The 19,983-nt window shown below is 38.5% G+C and overlaps 1 long non-coding RNA gene across 1 annotated transcript in view; it reads right to left on the reverse strand.

Moving 5' to 3' along the window:
- The window catches only part of LOC308643213, a 155,675-nt gene that overhangs the window by 95,863 nt on the left and 39,829 nt on the right, over nt 1-19,983 (reverse strand). Inside the window, exon 3 of the long non-coding RNA XR_014020730.1 lies at nt 8,069-8,177. This is a non-coding gene — a long non-coding RNA (uncharacterized lncRNA). The remainder of the gene's footprint in view (nt 1-8,068; nt 8,178-19,983) is intronic.

Genomic DNA, 19,983 nt, shown 5'->3' on the forward strand with positions numbered 1-19,983 from the left:
TATTGATGTTATGTGGGACTGTACACAGATAGGTGGATACCCAAGGGCACGCCTCTCTGTGTCTAAAAAGTAAAAGGTGTTAAGCCAACATCAATTTTCTCCTGAAGAACTGAAAGGTGGAAGATAACCCACCCCCCACAAATCTGAACTATTTTACAAGAACAGAATCATCTGAGCATGTTGGCACATGCCTTGTGATCCCAGAAGCTCGGTGGCAGAAGTGGAAGGATCACAAGTTCAAATCCACCCTGTCTCAAAAAATAAAAAGGGCTGGAGGTGTGGCTTAGTGTACAGTGTCCCTGAATTCAATCCCCAGAAAAGCAGATAAATAATAAATAGAATAGAATCAAAATCTAAGAGGCTACATTCCTTCTTTGAGGAGTGTTAGCAGCTACCAGGCATGATACCCATCATTCTGCACCAACGTTCACAGCATGGGAAATATAGCTATCACTGGAACCTGAATCCTAGGAAAGACACCTAGTAACAATTTGTATTACAATTAGAATACAGTGGGGCACAGTGGCACACACTTGTCATCCCAGAAGCTCATGAGGCTGAGACAAGAGAATCACAAGTTCAAAGCCAGCCTCAGCAACTTATGAGGCCCTAAGCAACTTAGTGAGAACCTGTCTCAAAATGAAGAATGAAAAGGGCTGGGAATGTGGCTCAGCAGCTAAGTATGTCAGAGTTCAATCCCTGGTATACACACACACCAAAAAAAAAAAAAAAAAAAAAAACCAAAAACGTAGAATCTGGTGAGTATCTGACATAGAACCGTCATTCACTGAGTCTCAACAAAGTATATCAAAGCAACCTACTACAATGAAATTAGCAATATAGCCCAGTTCCCTGAATGGTCATCCTTCACAGAATTTTAAGTATTTGAGTAGCTACCCATTTCTGGTGACTTTATTGAGGAATGCCTACATGCCATAAAAGCCAGCCATTTTCAGGGTAGGATTTGAAGACCTTTTCTAAGTTAACAGCTGTACAGTCACCATCAGGATGCTCTCTCTACTCCCACAGTTCCTCTCCACACCCATTTATAGCCAATCCACCACCAGTACCAGCACCAGTGACCACTGATCGGCCCATGGTTTGGCGTGTCTTCAAACTTCCAGGTCAGTGGTGTACCACAGCCAGTCATTTTTTGTGTCTGGCTCCCCTCACTTGGTATACTGTTTCTAAGGTTCATTCACGCTGCACATTCAGCATCACAGACCAGGACTCGATTCCCCTGACATGGGAATACAGCACATTCTGTTTATCCATCCACTTGCTCATGGATGTGGACTGCTTCTAGTTTTTGTCTAATGTTAATAACACTGCTGTGAACATCTATTTGGTTTTTGAATGGGTACAATTTTTATAACTTTGAGATATAACTGATAAACAATAAACGGCATATATCAAAAATATACAACTCAGTTAGCTCTGACTTATTACATACCATGAAATGACAAGCACAATGCAGACAATGAAGACATACATCACTCCCAAATGTTTCACTGCATTCCTCCCTTGGGAATCCTCTTCCCTTCTTTCTCAAGCCATCTCAGGCTACTACTTATCTGTTCTCCATCATTGCACATCAGTTTACAGTTTTTAGAACTTTATCTAAATGGAATCAGACAGTATGATGCTTCTGGAGGGCATCTGACTTCTTCCACACAGCATCACTATCCTGAGATCCACACGCAATGCTATCTGTATCAATGGTCTTTCTCCTTTTTGTTATCAGTAGCATTCCATTGTACAGATAAACCAAAACATGTTTATCCATTCATCTTCTAAAAGACACTTAAATTCTGTACAGCTTTTGACAATCACCAGTAAAACTGCTATGTACATTGTACATAACCTCTGTCTCAATATAAACTGTCACTTCTCCTGACAGCCTACTAAGGAATGGATTGAATCCTATGTTAAATGTGTGTCAAACTTTTTACAAAGTTGCCAGAAATTTTTTCATCATGGCTGTACCACTTGATACTCCTGCTAGCAATGTGAGAGGATTTTCCACATCTTGGTCAACATTTGTACTCTCCGTCTTCTGAATTTCAGCCATTCCCATGATTGAAAAATAATCATAGCAATATCTTATGATTTTGACCTACATTTCCCTAGTGACTACTGGTGGTTGTGCCTGCATAGTTTAGTGGTCAGCCAATGATCTGGGCAGTGGTTGTGCCCACACATCCTACACCTAATAGGCTTCCACATGCTCTGCTGATGGAGCTGTACTGGGGTTGATAAGAGCATTCATCAAGTTGTACCCACTTATCCTTGGCTTTCAATTTTTGCTGGACTTTCCTGACCTGAGCTGCCAAGGAAGGGGTAGAGAGCTCATCTCAGTCCTCCTAGGGCTCTCTCATTTCCAGAATCAGCCTACTAAATTTCTGGTTGTAGCAAATCTGTAGGTTTTCCATTATGAACTGAGCATGCCATTTTGAACAAGCAAACAACCCTCAACCCCACTCCAAACAGAGTCTATGTTGGCTTGTAAAACTGTATTTTTCATTAAACAAGGCAGGGGGTGGAGGAGAGCAGGAGCCCCAAGCAAGAAGGCCACATATGCTCCCATTTTTCTTACTCAAAAGCTCTAGCATATTCGTAATACTTCTCAATTTACTGTCCTCCTTTCTGGTCGATAATCCAGTGCTCAGAAATAACAGTTTTGAACAATCTTGTTCAGTTTTCTACTTGTTTTATTGTGAAAGAAAACCATCCATCCTCTTCATGTCATCATTAGTGGACAAGATGACCTTGGCTACCTATTTTTAACTTCTAAATTTACACTAACATAAAGTAGGATTATAATACAAAAATAAAGTGTGACTTTAATTCCACTTAAAATATCAAATATAGAAATGCTCTCCAGGTCTCTGAAATCTACAAAACATAACTTGAATATTTTCCTTTAAGACAGCAACTCTTCCACAGTATCAGCATGCTAACACTACACTAAAGTACCAAATATTCCAATGTTCAGTCACTCTGAGGCTCCTGGGAGATAAACTGATTCATTGCTTGGACCTCAGGCAAAGTTCTTGACCACAAGGATCTATGATGGCCCCAACAGGATGAATTCTGTGGTGTCATTACCAAAGCCTGACACAGGCAAAAAGCAAATTTTTGCAGATTCTATTAGCATTATTTTGTTCTATAATTACTCAACCGAGATTCTGTCACATTCTACTTTTCCCCAGTTTTTTCAAATACAATGACAAAATCCTCAAGCCTCACTTGCATTTAACACCACTCCTTCCTGGTTACAAACCAATGATTTACAGCTGAGTATATTTTTTCACCTGATACCTCATTTGATCTTCCTCAAGGCTGCATGTGGTAGCAGATCAAATATTATCTTCATTTTATCCCGCTGGTACTGAAATTCAGAGGGATTAAGAGTTCCCAATCATCTATAGCAATAGCTTATGATTTTGACCTTCCCTAGTGACTACTGGTGGTCGTGCCTACATAGTTTAGTGGTCAGCCAGTGATCTGGGCAGTAGTTGTGCCAACACATCCTACACCTATTAGGCTTCCACATGCTGGAGCTGTACTATACTAGTCTAAAATCTAGATGTGCTAACAATGTTTCATTGTGTAACTCTGGATATGTCTCTGCCTCAATTTCTTCAAATGTTTCAGTAACTTCTTCAAAGTAAGGAAAAGATAACAGAAGCACATTTTATTCTTCAGGGCCACCCAGAATCTGCCTTCTACTCCAAACTAAAGAAAACTGTTGGGGTCAGAGCTTTCCCCAGAGGTGGGGTGCCTTCCCTAGCTACTCTCTGTATAGCTGGGCTTGGACTTGCCTGCAAATCCTCTTTATCTCGCTTGCCTGGGACCATTTTTTGTTTTTGTCCTTTAGTCCCAGAAATACAACTCAATTAGGGAAGAGAAAAATGAGATAAATATGATTCTAAAATTTATCTAAAATAAAAGGAAGGAAAAAAATTAGCCCTGAAACACCAGATTTTTCAATACTTTCAGTTGAAGAGAACTAGTTTTAATACATGTTGCCTTAGATTTTTAATTATAGGATGTGACTGACAGTGCTGAACAAAAAACAATTGAAAAAAACTGAAAAAACAAAAAGTTGTTCTTTGAAAAAAATAAATAAAATTGACAGACCCTTAGCCATGCTAATGAAGAGGAGGAGAGTGAAAACTAACATCTGTGATGAAAAAGGAAATATTACAACGGACACTACAGAAACACAGAAGATAATCAGAAATTATTTTGAAAATTTGTACTCCAATAAAATAGAAAATAGAGGCATATGATATGCCTAAACTAAACCAGGATAATATATACAATTTAAACAGATCAATTTCAAGCAAGAAAATAGAGGACACCATCAGAAGCCTACCAATCAAGAAAGTCCAGGACCGGAGGGATAAACAACTGAGTTCTATAAGACCTTTAAAGAAGAACTAACACCAATACTCCTCAAACTATTTCATGAAATAGAAAAAGAGGGAACACTTCCAAACACATTCTGTGAGGCCAATATCACCCTGATTCCAAAACCAGACAAAGACAAATCAAAGAAAGAAAATATTTTAAATGAATATAGATGAAAAAAATTCTCAATAAAATTCTGGCAAATTGAATAAAAAAACATATCAAAAAGACAGTGCATCGTGATCAAGTAGGGTTCATCCCAGGAATGCAAGGTTGGTTCAACATACAGAAATCAATAAATGCAATTCATCACATCAGTAGACTCAAAAATAAAAATCATCTCAATAGATGCTGAGAAATCATTTGATAAAATAAAGCATCCATTCATGTTCAAAACGCTAGAAAAACTAGTGATAACAGGAACATACCTAAACATTGTAAAGGCTATCTATGCTTAAGCCCCAGGCCAACATCATCCTAAATGGAGAAAAATTTAAAGCATTCCCTCTAAAAAATGGAACAAGACAGGGATGCCCTCTGTCACCACTTGTATTTAACACAGTTCTTGAAACTCTAGCCAGAAAAATCAAACAGACAAAAGAAATTAAAGGGATACAGGTAGGAAAAGAAGAACTCAAATTATCACTATTTGCAGACAATATGATTCCAAATAACCTAATCAATAAATGGGCCAAAGACCTGAACAGACACTTCTCAGAAGAGGATATACAATCAATCAACAAACATATGAAAAAATGTTCAACATCTCTAGCAATTAGAGAAACACAAATCAAAACTACTTCCTTCCCCTGGTGTCTAGAATATCAGAATGTCCACTCAATGTCCAGCCTCAGGTCACAGGCAGCCCCTCTTCTCTATCTACTTTCATTCCTTTGGTGGTCTCAACCCCTCCTATGATTCTGAATTACAGCTAAGTGCTGATGACTTCAAGTTTCCTCTTCAACCCTGACCCTTTGCTGACTTCCAGACTCTGCCTATTTGGCGTTTCTGCTCAGATATCTACAGAGGCATCTTAAACTACATGTGGCCCCAACTGCTCCTACTGCTATTCCAAACTGTTCCTGCAAACCCCTTTCCCTGCCCCATCTCAGCAACAGGCAACTCCACTCTTCAGCTGTTCCAGATTACACCTTTCAGTCCTCCTTGACACCCCTTTCTCTCATCCCATATCCAGTTTCACAACATATAACTAGAAAGGGCCATCATTATCATCCCACCCCTTTGTATGACCTCAGGCACCACTGTCTCTCATCCTGGTCACAGCAACAGCCTGGAATCAGGTGTCACTCTGCTTCCACACTTGCAAATGCTCCTATCCCACAGGATTCAAATCATAGCTTCAAAAAAAAAGAGCAGGGGGCTGGAATTGCAGCTCAGCGGTAGAGTGCTTGCCTCAAACGTGTGAGGCACTGTGTTCAATTCCCAGCACCACATATAAATAAGCAAATAAAATAAAGGTCCAGCAACAACTAGAAATATATATATATTTAAAAAACAAAGAAACGATCAAGTCACTGTCTTCCTAAAACCAAATATTCTTCTCATCTCATTCGAAGTCCAAGCCATCACAACAACCACTACTTATATGATGTGACCATCCATTTCCTCTCACGTTCTCCTCTTCTCATGTCCCTCACCACCCATCCCCCGCCTCCTCATCTTCCAGCAGGCCAGGCAAGCTCCTGCCCTGAAGTCTCTGCACTCTCTATTCCCTCTGCCTCCAACACTGTCCCCTAAATATCTTCAGGCTCTTTCCCTCGCCTTCTTCAAGGTTTTATTCAGATATCACCTTTTCAGTAAAGCCTTCCCTGAACATCCCGTTTATCACCGAGTCCCCAACCCTTGACTGCCTCATGTTTTTCTGAAGACATTTCTAATCTATAGTGTACTTACTGTACATTTACCTATTGATTTGTTCTTAGTCTTAGTGTCTCCCTGCTAGAAGGTCAGCTCCACAAAGCAGGAAGCTTTGTTCACTTTGCTACCATATCACCAGTGACGTGGCAGGTATTCAACAAATACTTGGTCAAGCAAAGACTCATATTCTTAAAACAATATGGATTTGTATTAATTGATCCATATGCAGACCACAAAGTTGAAGGAATACAGACTGCTAAGTAATGTATGACTAAGGATGTTGATCATAATAAGACCAATTCTATCCAAAAGAAACATAATTCAAGTCACAGTAATTTTTGGGGGGTATGCTGGGATTGAACTCAGAGGCATATGACCACTGAGCCACATCCCCAGCCCTATTTTGTATTTTATTTAGAGACAGGGTCTCACGGAGTTGCTTAGCACCTCACTTTTGCTGAGGCTGGCTTTGAACTTGTGAAACTTGTGATTCTGCTGCCTTAGCCTCCCCAGCTGCTGGGATTATAGGTGTGTATCACCAAGTCATAAGTAATTTTAATTTTATAAAGCAGAGACATAGAAAAAGCAAAAGAAAACAGATAAATTAATTTTAGTGACGTTTTAACTCAAAATATCCAAAATATTGTTTCAACATGTAATTAATTCAAAAAATATTAATAAAATATGATTGTCTTTTAATATTAAGTCTTTCAAATATGGTATATATTTTATGCACAGTATATCTCAAGTAGTACTAACCATATTTCAAATGCTCGATAAGTAAGTGTAGCCAGTGGTTACCATATTAGACAGCATAGATCTGAACCACAACTAAATAAATCCATTGTGGTATAGATTATTTATAGATTTATCCACTATTTTTAAGATTCCAGGGCTAGGGTTGGGGCTCAGCAGTAGAGCACTTTCCTGGCATGTATGAGGCACTGGGTTCAATCCTCAGCACTTATAAATAAATAAAATAAAGGTCTATCAACAACTAAAAAGAAAAAAATTATTTAAAAATTGATTCCAAAACAAGGCTCTGATACAACCTCAGGGTATACTAGTTTTGTCAAAACAGTCTCAAAGGATATAGCAAAAGGGTAATAGCTTTTATTCTGAGAAACCACTTACATCAAGTTAACTGACTGAGTGCCTTACACCTCACCTGGGTGTTTTGACTAGTAAGAATGAACAGCCTTCTTCTTTAGTCTTCCATTAAGAAGCAGAGTTAAATCTAGAGAGTCTATAATCTTACCCACATTAGCAGGCGCGCGCACGCGCGCACACACACACACACACACACACACACACACACCACTATCTTCAAATAGAAAGAACTATTAAAATGCAATTTCCACTAAACTAGGTTAACTAAAACTCATCCTTCATTAAAAGACAATCTTTATAGAAATACAGTTGCGGTTAAAAAAAATTAAGTTGCCTTACTGATATATTGGACCTCTAGACTCTTTTAAAGTAAGTGAAATAAAGCACTAAGGAGATTGCTTTGAAGTGTTTAATATATGCATTTGAGTCTTTGCTATGTTTCTTAAAAGCTGAACTATTATGTGTAGAAAATATTTTCATAACTTTTTTATCAGAGGATTAATTTCTCCCAGGGTCCCATTATTTATAAATACTCAATAAGAATTATCAGTGTAACTGCCACCATTTTTCTACAAGTAAATTTAAAGAACCCAATTAAGTGCATTAGATTTTAAAACTTTAAATTTATAACATGTTACTTTTTTAAAAAGCAGCATCTACTCACGGGGCTGTGAATAAGATGTTATCAATCATCTCCTGCAAACTGGCAGCTCTGAGCTGGGCTCCATGAGGCAGAGAAACTCCAGATAGCGAACACCCCAATCCTCCTAACCCTGAAAAGCATGAATAAAATGCATGTATGAGAAAGAAAACTTGCTGGACAGACTTCTAGCAAGTGACTATCTGGATAGGAAGTAATCTCTGCTTCCTTTTCTTCTTTCTTTTTTTAAAATGAGGACTCAGAGTAAGTTAATTCATGGCCTTGGAGTGTTGGGGAGACCCGGTACTGCAACACTTGGTATCACAACTGTTTTTCTGTTTTAAGAAATCTCAGGGAGATACCTAAGTTGCCACAATAAAATATGCATCCTGCACTGTGCCCTGTTGGATTTCCTATCAGTCTGATAACCAAGTAACTAATGACCCAAACTAAGACCCTTTTGAAAGTGGAAAGGGGAAAAAATTTACTTATTGACCAAGTAAACTGATTTGATGATGTTGATTTTATTCTAAAAAATAAAGCAAATGTGTGATTACTACATTAAAGCAAATTTTAAATGTTTCTTTTTATTATACGAGCACTAAAAACATCATAAGCAGATTAATCTTGGTATATAGTCATGCACTATAATCAGTTTTCTTAACACAGAATCTGTCTCTCATGTCATATCACCAATATTTTTCCTAGAAAAATAATTAGTATATTCTCATTGTTTAATTTATCACAAAGTTGCCACATATTTTCAAAGTTTCACTTTAGTTGAATGCAACTTTATGTCTCTACTGGCATTATCTTTAACAAGAAGATGCTCTTGACAGGTACTGAGGAATCACTGTAAGCTCAAAGCAAACTGCTAAACAGGATAATCTCAATTCCACATTTGTACCAAAATGGAATATTTCAGCTTAGATTATTTTCAGATATGTCTTTTGCATAAATTGGTAGGTTTTTCTTCACTTTTGCCCCTCCGATCCATTCAATAGAACATACTTCATCACAGGTAGTTTTGTCCCCTGCAATGCATATCTCCCCCTATCAATTCTTCCCTTAAGTTTTCAAAGGCTTACTCGCTCTGAGGCTACAATCTACAATCCCTAACAGGGCCTTCCGACCTGGTCCTGGTCCCTTCCTACCTCCCAGAACACAGTGCTCTGCTGTCAAATCCCTCAAAGCACTAATTTCTCCCCTGCCCCAGGGCTTTTGCAGGACCTTCTCAGTCAGGACTATCTTTTTATCCTAGATGCCTTCCTATACCCCCAATTTAAATTATACCATGCTACTTTCCTCTGTCAAAGTATTCTATATTTTTTCTATAAAACTTTCATCAAAACCTACAGAAAACCTATAAAAACTCCATAAGGCTGAGGCTATAGCTCAGTGGCAGAGCTGCTTGGCCTAGCATGTGTGAGGCACTGGGTTTGATCCTTGGCACCACATATAAATGAACAAATAAAATAAAGGCATTCTGTCCATCTACAACTACAAAAAAAAATGTTTAAAAAACTCCATGGGCTGGGGTTGTAGCTCAGTGGTAGAGCACTCTCCTAGCATATGTGAGGCACTGGGTTTGATCCTTAGCGCCACATAAAAAAAATAAATTAAATTAAATAAAGATACTGTGTCCATCCATAATTAAAAATATTAAAAAGAAAAACTTCATGAGGATGTAGAGATCATACCTTTAGCCATCTCTTTTTTTTAATGACCAGAGATAAAATTAATTGTGCACTTGCTGTGTGTCAGTATCTCAGCTAAAAAATTTATTGTTATGCTGTGACATTAATCCCAAAAGTAACCCAATGAAGCAAATACTGTATTAATTCCAAATTTACCAGAGGCATTTAGAGGAATTACTGCCTAAGGCCACAAAGCAAGTAAGTAAATAGAAACTTAAACTCAAGTGTTTTAGCCAGCTTTTTGCTGCTATAACTAAAAGCACCCGATCAGAACAATTGTAGAGGAGGAAAAGCTTATTTGAGGGCTCATGGTTTCCGAGGTCTTAATTCATAGGAGGCTGGGTTCATTCCTTGGGGCTCAAGGTAAGGTAGAACATCGTGGTGGAACAACATGGCAGAGGGAAGCAGCTCATATGATGATCAAGAAGCAGAGAGAGAGAGAGAGATATCTCCACTTGCCAGATAAAATATATACCCCCCAAATCACACCCCCAATGCCCCACCTCCTTCAGCCACAACTTACCCGCCCTCAGTTACCACTCAGTTAATCCCTATCAGGGGATTCATTCAATGATTGGGTTAAGACTCACACCCAATCACTTCTCCTCTGAACCTTCTTGCATTGTCTCATACATGAGCTTTTGGGGGATGCCTCACATCCAAACCATAATATTCCACCCCTGGCCCCCAAAAGCTCACTCTCCCATTTTATAGGAAGCTCAAGAGTTCAGTACCTCTTCCCATTTTCACATGAGCTCATTTCAGTCAGGCCTCTGTCCCCACTGCCCGCCTGCAGGTACTCTTGTTAAAACGGCCCATGACTTTCATCTTGAAATACCCAACAGCCAGACAGGAAGACAAGCACTGTAAATGAATTAATTTCATCAATTTAAACTGTTCATCACAACCATTATGAGGCAGATACCACTGTTACCCAGAAGAAATGTCCAATGAGTTCATTCACAGCCACTTGGGCAAAAAGCAGCTCAGATCATTTCACTAAACCTAATGGTCAATTTCCAGTTCTTACTAGACCTTTCAGTGGTACCGACAGCTGACCACTCTCCTCTCTGAACTCTTTCTCTGCCTGGTTTCCAGGCCACCTCGTTCTCCTGATTCCCTTCTACTTCACCGTCTGTTCCCTAGCCAGAATTCTCATTTTTCCAACTTCTGCATACTATGACCCAGAGCTCCCAGTCCTCACACTTCTTACACTTCCCCTTCCTGGTCACTTCAACAAGTCTCATCACTTTAAATACCATCCACAAGAGCCTAGACCTTCTTCCCAAATTCAAGATGCACGCATTCAGCCACCTACTTGGCATCTCCCTAGGTGTCTAATAAGACATTCCACACTAGGCATCACACAGGGCCAGACTGCAGATGAACCCCTTGGGCTGACACACTATGACAGGCTTCCCCATCTCAGTAAATGACAGTTCAATCCTCAAGTCATCCTGAACTTTTCTTTGGCTCCCTCTCTTAAAATACACCTAAATCCCAGCTCTTCCTCCCCACTTCCACCCACTCTGCCATTCGCACTTCCCTCATCTCCATCTGGAATACTGAAAGAGCCTTCCAGCTGGTTCTTCCCTTACCTTTCTGTACACTGTTTTCAAAGTGAAAAGCCAGTCTGGTCTTGGAGAGACGAAGTCAGATAATGCCACTCCTTTGCTTGAAACTCTCCAATTGCACTCCTTCTCATTTACAGTAACAGTCGTGCCAACAGCACATGACTGGCCCCATGCTGCCTTCTCCCTTGCTCATCCCACTCCTGTCCCACCACCTTCTTCTTGCAGCTCCTGGAGGATATGGACACACTTGTGCTCATGCTGCTCTCTCTAGAACATGCTTATCCACAGACACCTGCATGGCCCACTCTCACCCACTTCAGGTGCCAAGCTCCAGTGCCCACCTCCCTGGGAAGCCTTTTCTGGCCACGCTCTTACATGCTTCCCTTTACCAGCATATCATGCTTTACATTCCCTAACCCTGATTTCCTGTTGTTTAGATTCACTCATTCGTTCCCTCCACGAGGTCTCTCTCTTACCCACCCCACTTTTCTCTTCTCTATGGAGAATTTAAGCTCCTCAAGGGGAACATTTTTTTGCTTCATGCAATCCTGTATCCCCCTGGTGACAAGAACATGCCTAGCACATAACAGGTCCCTGATTCATATTCAGTAACAAAGGGCTGGAAATGATGTGTTAATCCTACCATGGGTAGGCAGTTCAACTCTTGTCTCCAGACCTACTGTTCGAGCAAGTTCCTGGAGAGCACAGACCACGTCAGTTACAAATTTTGTGCAATAATTGCACATAGTCTTGTCACTGTTGATTATATCTGCTTCTCGAATTTTAGTTTCCCCTATATTACAAGAATGCTACTAACTTGAGGAATTAAGTAGAACACTTTAAAATATGACCTTCAGGTCTCAATGATCAACACTTAACATTCTCAACTTACCCCACAATTGCCTGACTGCTTCCTTCTTGGAGGGAGGTGTATGTCTACTTAGTAATATTTTACCTGTGGTTCTGACAGAGGATCAATATCCAAAATATAAAGAGAAGTCAAAAAAGCTTAACACCAAAAATCCCACAACCCTATTAATAAATGGAAAAGTGAGCTGAACAATACTTCTTGAAAGAAGAAATACAAATGGCCAAGAAATCTATAAAAAAAAAAAAGTTCAACATCTTTAGCAATCAGGGAAACATATATCAAAACTACACTGAAAGTTCATCTCACTTCATTCAGAATACCAGCCATCAAGAATACAATCAATCAGGGCTGGGGATGTGGCTCAAGCGGTAGCGCACTCGCCTGGCATGTGTGCGGCCTGGGTTCGATCCTCAGCACCACATACAAATAAAGATGTTGTGTCTGCCAAAAACTAAAAAATAAATAAATATTTAAAAAATTTCTCTCTCTCTTTAAAAAAAAAAAGAATACAAACAATCATAAATGCTAGAAACACTGGAGGAAAAGGAACACTTCTACACTGTTGATTTCCAATACGGAAATCAGTCTGGAGGTTCCTCAAAAGACTAGGAATGGAACCACCCTATGACCCAGATATACCACTACTTGGTGTTTATCCTAAAGAATTAAAGCCAGCTTAGTATAGTGCTACATGCATACTTATATTTTATGGCAGCACAATTCACAATAAACAAACTTTTGAACCGCCAAGGTGTCTGTCAGTGAATGGATAACGAAAATGTGGTTATCCACACAGTGGAGTTTTATTCAGCCACAAGAATTAAATTATGTAATTTACAGGAAAATAGATGGAACTTGACATTATGTTAAGTGAAATAAGCCAAACTCAGAAAGTTAGGGGTCATGTGTTTTCTCTCATATGTGAAAGCTAGAGAGGAAAAATGAAAAGAAGCGGGGGGGGGGGGGGGGGGGGGTGTCTCATGAAAATCAAAGGGAAATCAGGAGAGTATAGGGAAAGGACCAGAGGGAGGGAGGAGAGGAAAATACTAGCTAGAAATGATATTGACCAAATTATATTGTTAATATTGTATACATGTATGAATATGTAACAATGAATCCCACTGTTATGTATAATCATAATGCACCACCACCAACAAAAAATACCTAAAAAATATGCTGCCTGTAAGTATGGTCATAGAGCTACACCAGAGCTCACACTGCTCTTATTATTTGCTGCACCGTCTGTACAGAGACTTTGTAGCTATGCAGATGCTTAAACAAGGCTGTAGGAAGAAAAGTGACCGAGAGTCTAGCTGTGGCTGTATTCTTTCTGCAAGGCTCTTCTTTGGCCCTTGGAGTGCAGCTCTAATTGTCTGAACTCTCCTCGAGGCACAACTGCTCCACAGCCTAGTGTTTTCAACTTCCTCTTCACAACCAAGACCATCTGCCAAGAGCTACATGACACTCACATAGAGACAGTCTGCATTCTACCTTTAACCCCCAGACTCTAAGCCTCCACTTATTCTTAATCCATAGTGTCCAATGAAAACATTTTATCAATCTTTTTATCAATCTCTGCGTGCTCAACTAAATTTCACAGGTAAAACTGGAGCAAGTTGGATTTTGGCCCAAACATTTTACTCTTGAACACTATTGAACCTTGTTTCATTTCACAAAGGATTGAAAATCATTTGCATTCTTTTCTGAATTATCATCAACCCATAGTTTAATGAATAAGCATAGATAAAAATTAACACTAAGGAAATTAAGATAGGAAATATTTATGATCCCAGAACACATAAAAATATTATCTATAGGACCTAGTATAAAAATTCTAGAAGAACAATATGTTATCAATAACATAAGAAATGATGAAGAACTAAACTTTTAAAATCCCAGATACTTAATCCACATTATCATATTTAATCTTCATAAGAAACCCTTTATGATAATAGGTATATATCATCACACTTCAAAATTACCCAAGTCAGCTCCCTAAACCCCAGGAGCACATCTTATATTGCTGGATAGCTGTGATTTGGCCTAAAAATCAGAAATTATTGGTCAGGTTTTACCAGTATGGGCAGATGATAATTAATACCTTACTAGAACTGCTGTATCTGGTATACATGTAAAGATCAATCTTAAACCTCCAGGGCAAGTGAAGTTGTAATTTTCTTGTTAACTCACCCTAGTAGGCCAAAGGAACACAGCATTCTTAGCAGAAACTGCACTACTATGACCATATTGGAGTTTTTCAGTTTAGATTTTCTTGGGAAAGGCAGATAGTTGGCTATATTTGTCCCTCAAATATCTCAGGCACAAGCTGTTTTTTCCATGTCACATTTGTTGGAAAGACAAGTTACTCCCATTATAAAAACCTGTATTAATGAACACAAACCCTGAAAAAAATAAAGCTTCTATTGTTGCCCTTCACTCTGAACATGAAGTAGATTTCTGTGTGGGCAAAAATATTAGCCCAGTTCTCAAAAGTTCCATGAAAAATGTTGTTTGCTTCCTTCCAAGTTTCAAAGCTTCACATTTATCATCAAAATGAAATATCTCTACTGTAGTCATTTGTTAGAGGACCTGAAGGGGAACAGAATAAAACTGGCCCCCATTCAAAAACCATATTGAAAACATCTAATATTTTGCAGAAAATAAAACCTAACAGTCCAAGTAACAAGGGCAACTTTTTCTAAACTCTTTTCTAAACTTTTTCTAAGCACCAAACAGTACAGCTGTGGACTCACAGCCCCCTGAACTCCTTTCCACTCGCCTGCCACGTGCCTGGAACGTGCACCTCCTGACTGTGCCTTCAGAGAACCTAATCCACGTGAGCTGCACTCCTAGAGCCTTTACGCAAGTGTGGTTGAAGATATTTTTCACTAGGTTTGTTAAACAAAAAGATCCACGTGATAAATTTCTGCTCAAGTTTAGTTCCAGGAAATGTTTGGTTTCTGCAGATGTTTACAAGCTTCTGGTTGTCAGAACAGGAAAACTATAGAATTCTGTGCTTCTTCCTTTCCCTTGCTTCAGCAACAAAAAAGTGTAGAATCTGATATACTGTCCAAATCTTTTCAACATCCACGTAGAACACTTAGTCCTTTGACTTTTCTGGTAAAGGGTGATCGTATTTTTTATAATGTTATTCACCTTCTGGCAGAAATGCACAAATTACTTTGTTTTCACAAGCATGAAAAACTGCAAAATTTAAAATATAAAAAAATATATACAATGTTGACCCATTTAGAAGTTCCAAAATAAATGGAAGAAAGAAAAAAGCATTGTGGTGTTTCCTCACAAAGATATATATATATATATATATATATATATATATACACACACACACACACACACACACACACACACACACACTCAGAATCATACTCTTTGTTACCCAAAAGAACTCTTCTTCCATAAAGAGACAAAACAGCACTCTACTATCTTTATTCAAACCCTGTTTGTTAGTTGGGATAAAATACTCAAACATGCTCATTGGTTGACTTTCCCCAGCAACACTGAAAATCCTGAAAGGTTTTACAAACTGCATCAGTAAGAGGTTCTTCAAACACTATTCTGAAAATTTAAAAAACATTTTAGAAAAACCTAAACTGGCTTTATTACAGGTGTGCATTATTAGACATTCTACAGCAACCCAGTATAGATTACCTGGGTGGCTGTTGTCAGGAGCAGCAGCAGCCAAGGAATGACTAGTCCTTGAAACTATGATATTCTTAGGGACTAAAGAGATGAGTGTCAATCAAAATCTTGAAGGTATTTATTCATTATACTATATGTATACCCCACCTCCTCAAGAATTAGAATAAAATCACAACAAAACTTCAGATAAGAAAATAAGCATTGTAGGAAGTTAAATCAGAGCCTTAAAAATCTAAACAAAAAAAGTATAAAAATTTATAGTACAGAGGGCTACTTACGCTGAGTCATAAATTTGACACTACATTCTCTTGTAGACAAAGCAAAAACGGAAACCAACTCTGTACTTGATGGGAAGATAAGCATAGGGGAGAAATATAACTTGTCCTGGTACTCAAATATGAGAAGTATTTTTCTAACAGATCACTCTATAAGCAACAATCTGGGGTCTTCAATATTGTCCCTGAAAGATATACTGTCCATCCAGAAGTCTCTTACAGTAAAGAGCATATACCATAAAAATAGAAAACCCTAATAACTTAGATATAAAATAAAAAGTCTAGAGTCCATCCACTGGAACTTTCTATATTGGTGAAAAAGTTGTATCAACATCATCAAATATAATAACCAGGAACCATACAGGGATAATGTGACTAAGAAACTAAATTTATTTATTTATACTGGAGACAGAATGCAGGTCCTCACACACTACCACACTAAGCTATATTTCCAGCCCTCAATTTTTCATTTTATTTAATTTTCATAGTCATATTAGAATAGTAAATGTCTACCCATTAGACAGTAGAGCCTAAAATTTTAAGTTCAGTAGCAAAAACTATTTTGATGCTGGAAAATGTATAATAGAATATGACAATTTTTTTAAAAAGATGGCATGTTTATGTTCAAAGTTTTAATATTCACAGTTGATATTATTTATGTATGGCTGATGAAAATGAATATTCTTTTTTTGAGAGAGAGAGAGAGAGAGAGAGAGAGAGAGAGAGAGAGAACTTTTTAATATTTATTTTTTAGTTTTCGGCAGACACAACATCTTTGTTTGTATGTGGTGCTGAGGATTGAACCCGGGCCGCACGCATGCCAGGCAAGCGCGCTACCGCTTGAGCCACATCCCCAGCCCAATGAATATTCTTCTAATGGGCAAAATTAGAGATTGAGGGTGATATGTCAGAGTTTTAACCTCAGAGCAGCCCACACAAACATTTTTTTCTGTATTTTGTTTGCAGGCACTGGTGGCCATGTGGGACTTCAAACTGTAGATATATGTGGGACTTCAAACTACAGATACATTCTGAGATACCCAATTACCAAAGGCCACACTTATCTATGCCACCTATTCAGGAAACACAGAAGAAAACAGAATAAAAACAGGTCAGTTTCTGGTATTTTTCTCCTCATTGGAGGAGACCTTACCAAATCAACAGGCCATCCAGTAACTATTTCTCTGGCATCCAGACGGCCACTCAGGTGCACAGCTGTGCCAGCTTAAAAGCCTCACATCCCAAAGAGAAACCAACACCATCTGATGGTCTCAGCAGAGCTTCCAGAGTTCCCACAAAAGACATACCACCCACTTCTGAAAGGGGAGTACACCCAGGGAGGCTCAGCTTCTAACTCAGGTACAGTTCTTCCCACTTCAAGATACATTTACCCAATAAAGGTCACAGTTTACCACAACAATGTTGCCTAGCAACATGGCTGACTTTCCCTTTTTATCCAGCCAGAGGGAATGAGTAGTAAGTTCATCCAAGTTGTCCTTACAGAATGATAAATGGTTTTTCTCTTCTTTGGCCACCTTCATATTGAAAGAAAAACCCAAAATATCAGAAATAGGAAATAACTTGGTTAGCTTCATAAAAAAAAACTAACAAAATCACATTTAATTGTTAAATAAAGGAGTATTTCTTTTAAAAGCTAGGAAATTCAATGAAGATGACCACAATTATATTTTAATTCAATAATGTAATAAAAGTTTCAGTCAATATAATAAAAAAATGAAATATAAAAATGCAAATAAAACTGTCTTTACCTTTAAGTGTTAACTGTTTATTATAGAATTATGTAGGAAAACTACTAGAATAAAAAATAAGTTCATCAATGTTACTGAATATAAGCTCAATATATGAAAATTAGTAATCGTCAAGCCAAAAGTCAGTTTGTTATTTTAATAGAAAAACTACCACTTCAAAGTGTCAAATGAAACTATAAGCCTAATTTCAAGTCAAGAAATACACTATGTTTATGGATGAAAGACAGTAAATATCCCTAACTTGTACTGTAATTCAGTATGATACTAATCAAAAATCTCTACAGGGATTTTCATGGATCATAGTCAGTTGATCCTAAAATTCATAAGAAGGGCCAAGGATATCCTTAAAATTTTTGAAAAGTCAGGCAATTTGCCCTTCAGGTATCTGAGATACATATTAAACCATGGCAAATAAAATAGAAAGGAAAATGGAAAACAATACAGCACACAGAAGAAGACCCATAAGTGTTCAGAAATCTGATACGTGACAGCAGAAGAAATGCCCATCAGTGGGGAAGGAGTGACCTGGGATTCCCAAGACACAGGCCATCCATAAGGAAAGAAAACTGCATCCTTGTTTCATACCACAGAGAAATAATTTCCAGGCTCATTAGAGACTTAAATATGGAAATAAAACTTTGAAAATTTTCACAGAAAAGTTTCCTTGGGATAATGAATGATTTTTTAATATAAAATGCCAAAAGTAGAAACAATAAAGTAAAATGCCAATAAATGTTTAGATAACAATTAATCAACAGAGTGAAAAGCAACTAAGGAATAGGAGAAAACCCATATAACAGATAAGGGGTTAAATCATCATCGTCATCTATCCCAGATCCAGAAACTGTCTACTATCAATAACATCAGTAAACATAGTTTAAAATTATCAGTCACCAGGTATTATGTTGGTTCCTAAAGACAGAATGGTGAACAAGAGTTCCTGTTCCCAAAGAGCTCATAGTCAACTGTGGTTCTGACAAATAAATAAATAAGAGGGCTGGGCCATCAGGGAAATCTAAACAGGCCTGAAGGATAGGAGTTAGCCAGATGCCTCTGTCTGCAAATAAGACAAAATCTCCAGTCAAGCAAGATGTACTATCTTCACATAACAAGAAACCCCAAGGAAGAGTGGCTCAACACTGCCAGCATAGGCACAAGTCCCAGTTGTCCTTCTGTTCTTCCACCCTTAGTGTGGGAACTGGCATCTGCCTAGCTCCCTTCACGGCTGCAAGATGGCTGGTGCTCAGCCCACAGTGGGAAGAACTTCCCACGGAACTATCTTATCAGGAAGAAAAACCTTTTCCAAAGCTCCCACAGACTTTTCCATGTGCCTCATGGCCCAGAACTGGGTCCCGTGCTCATGCTCAAAGTAATCAACCAAGGATGAAATCTTCCTGATAGCTGAAGACTGGGGCCTGAGCCCACCTTCTCCAAAGCATGCAAGTATGCAGAGCGTGTGGACATGCAGAGTAGAGTAGATTTTTGAACAAACTGTTAAAAGAGGGCAGTGGAGAGCTGCAGAGAAAAAAAAAAAAAAAAAGCCAGGAAAGAGATATTTCCCTTGCTTATGATACTGCATTTGATGCTAACAAGATACACAAAAATAAGAGATCACCGTCCTTAAGCAACAGCATACACATATTCAGAATTGTAATAGAAAAAAATTACAAATAACTGAAGTTAATATACTGGGAACTAAATAACACAGGGCTAGGAAATCACAGAGCAACAGAGGTGGGTAACCCACAGGCAGTTCTGAAAAGAGAATTATGATGTGACAGAGAAGTTAATTTGTATTTAAAGGCACAAAAGTAAAAACTCAGGTCAGTTTACCTGTAAGAGACTCTGTGGCGAATGCTGAGGAGATGCATGTGCACAAACAGCGACCATCCTGACACCCACCATCCAGCAAGGTGCTCACAGCTCAACAGATAAGGAGTTAAATCATCATTGGCATCTATCCCATGCCGAGTAGCCGACTGTGTGCAGGAGCAATGCAGGCTTCCATATGAATACTATTTGACTTGAAGTTGCCTATAGTTTCTTAGCAGAAGACACCTATAACCCAAACTGTTCTGATGAAAACTCCT

Source organism: Spermophilus citellus, assembly GCF_964194105.1.
Source record: "Spermophilus citellus genome assembly, chromosome: 3".
Taxonomy (NCBI): Eukaryota; Metazoa; Chordata; class Mammalia; order Rodentia; family Sciuridae; genus Spermophilus; species Spermophilus citellus.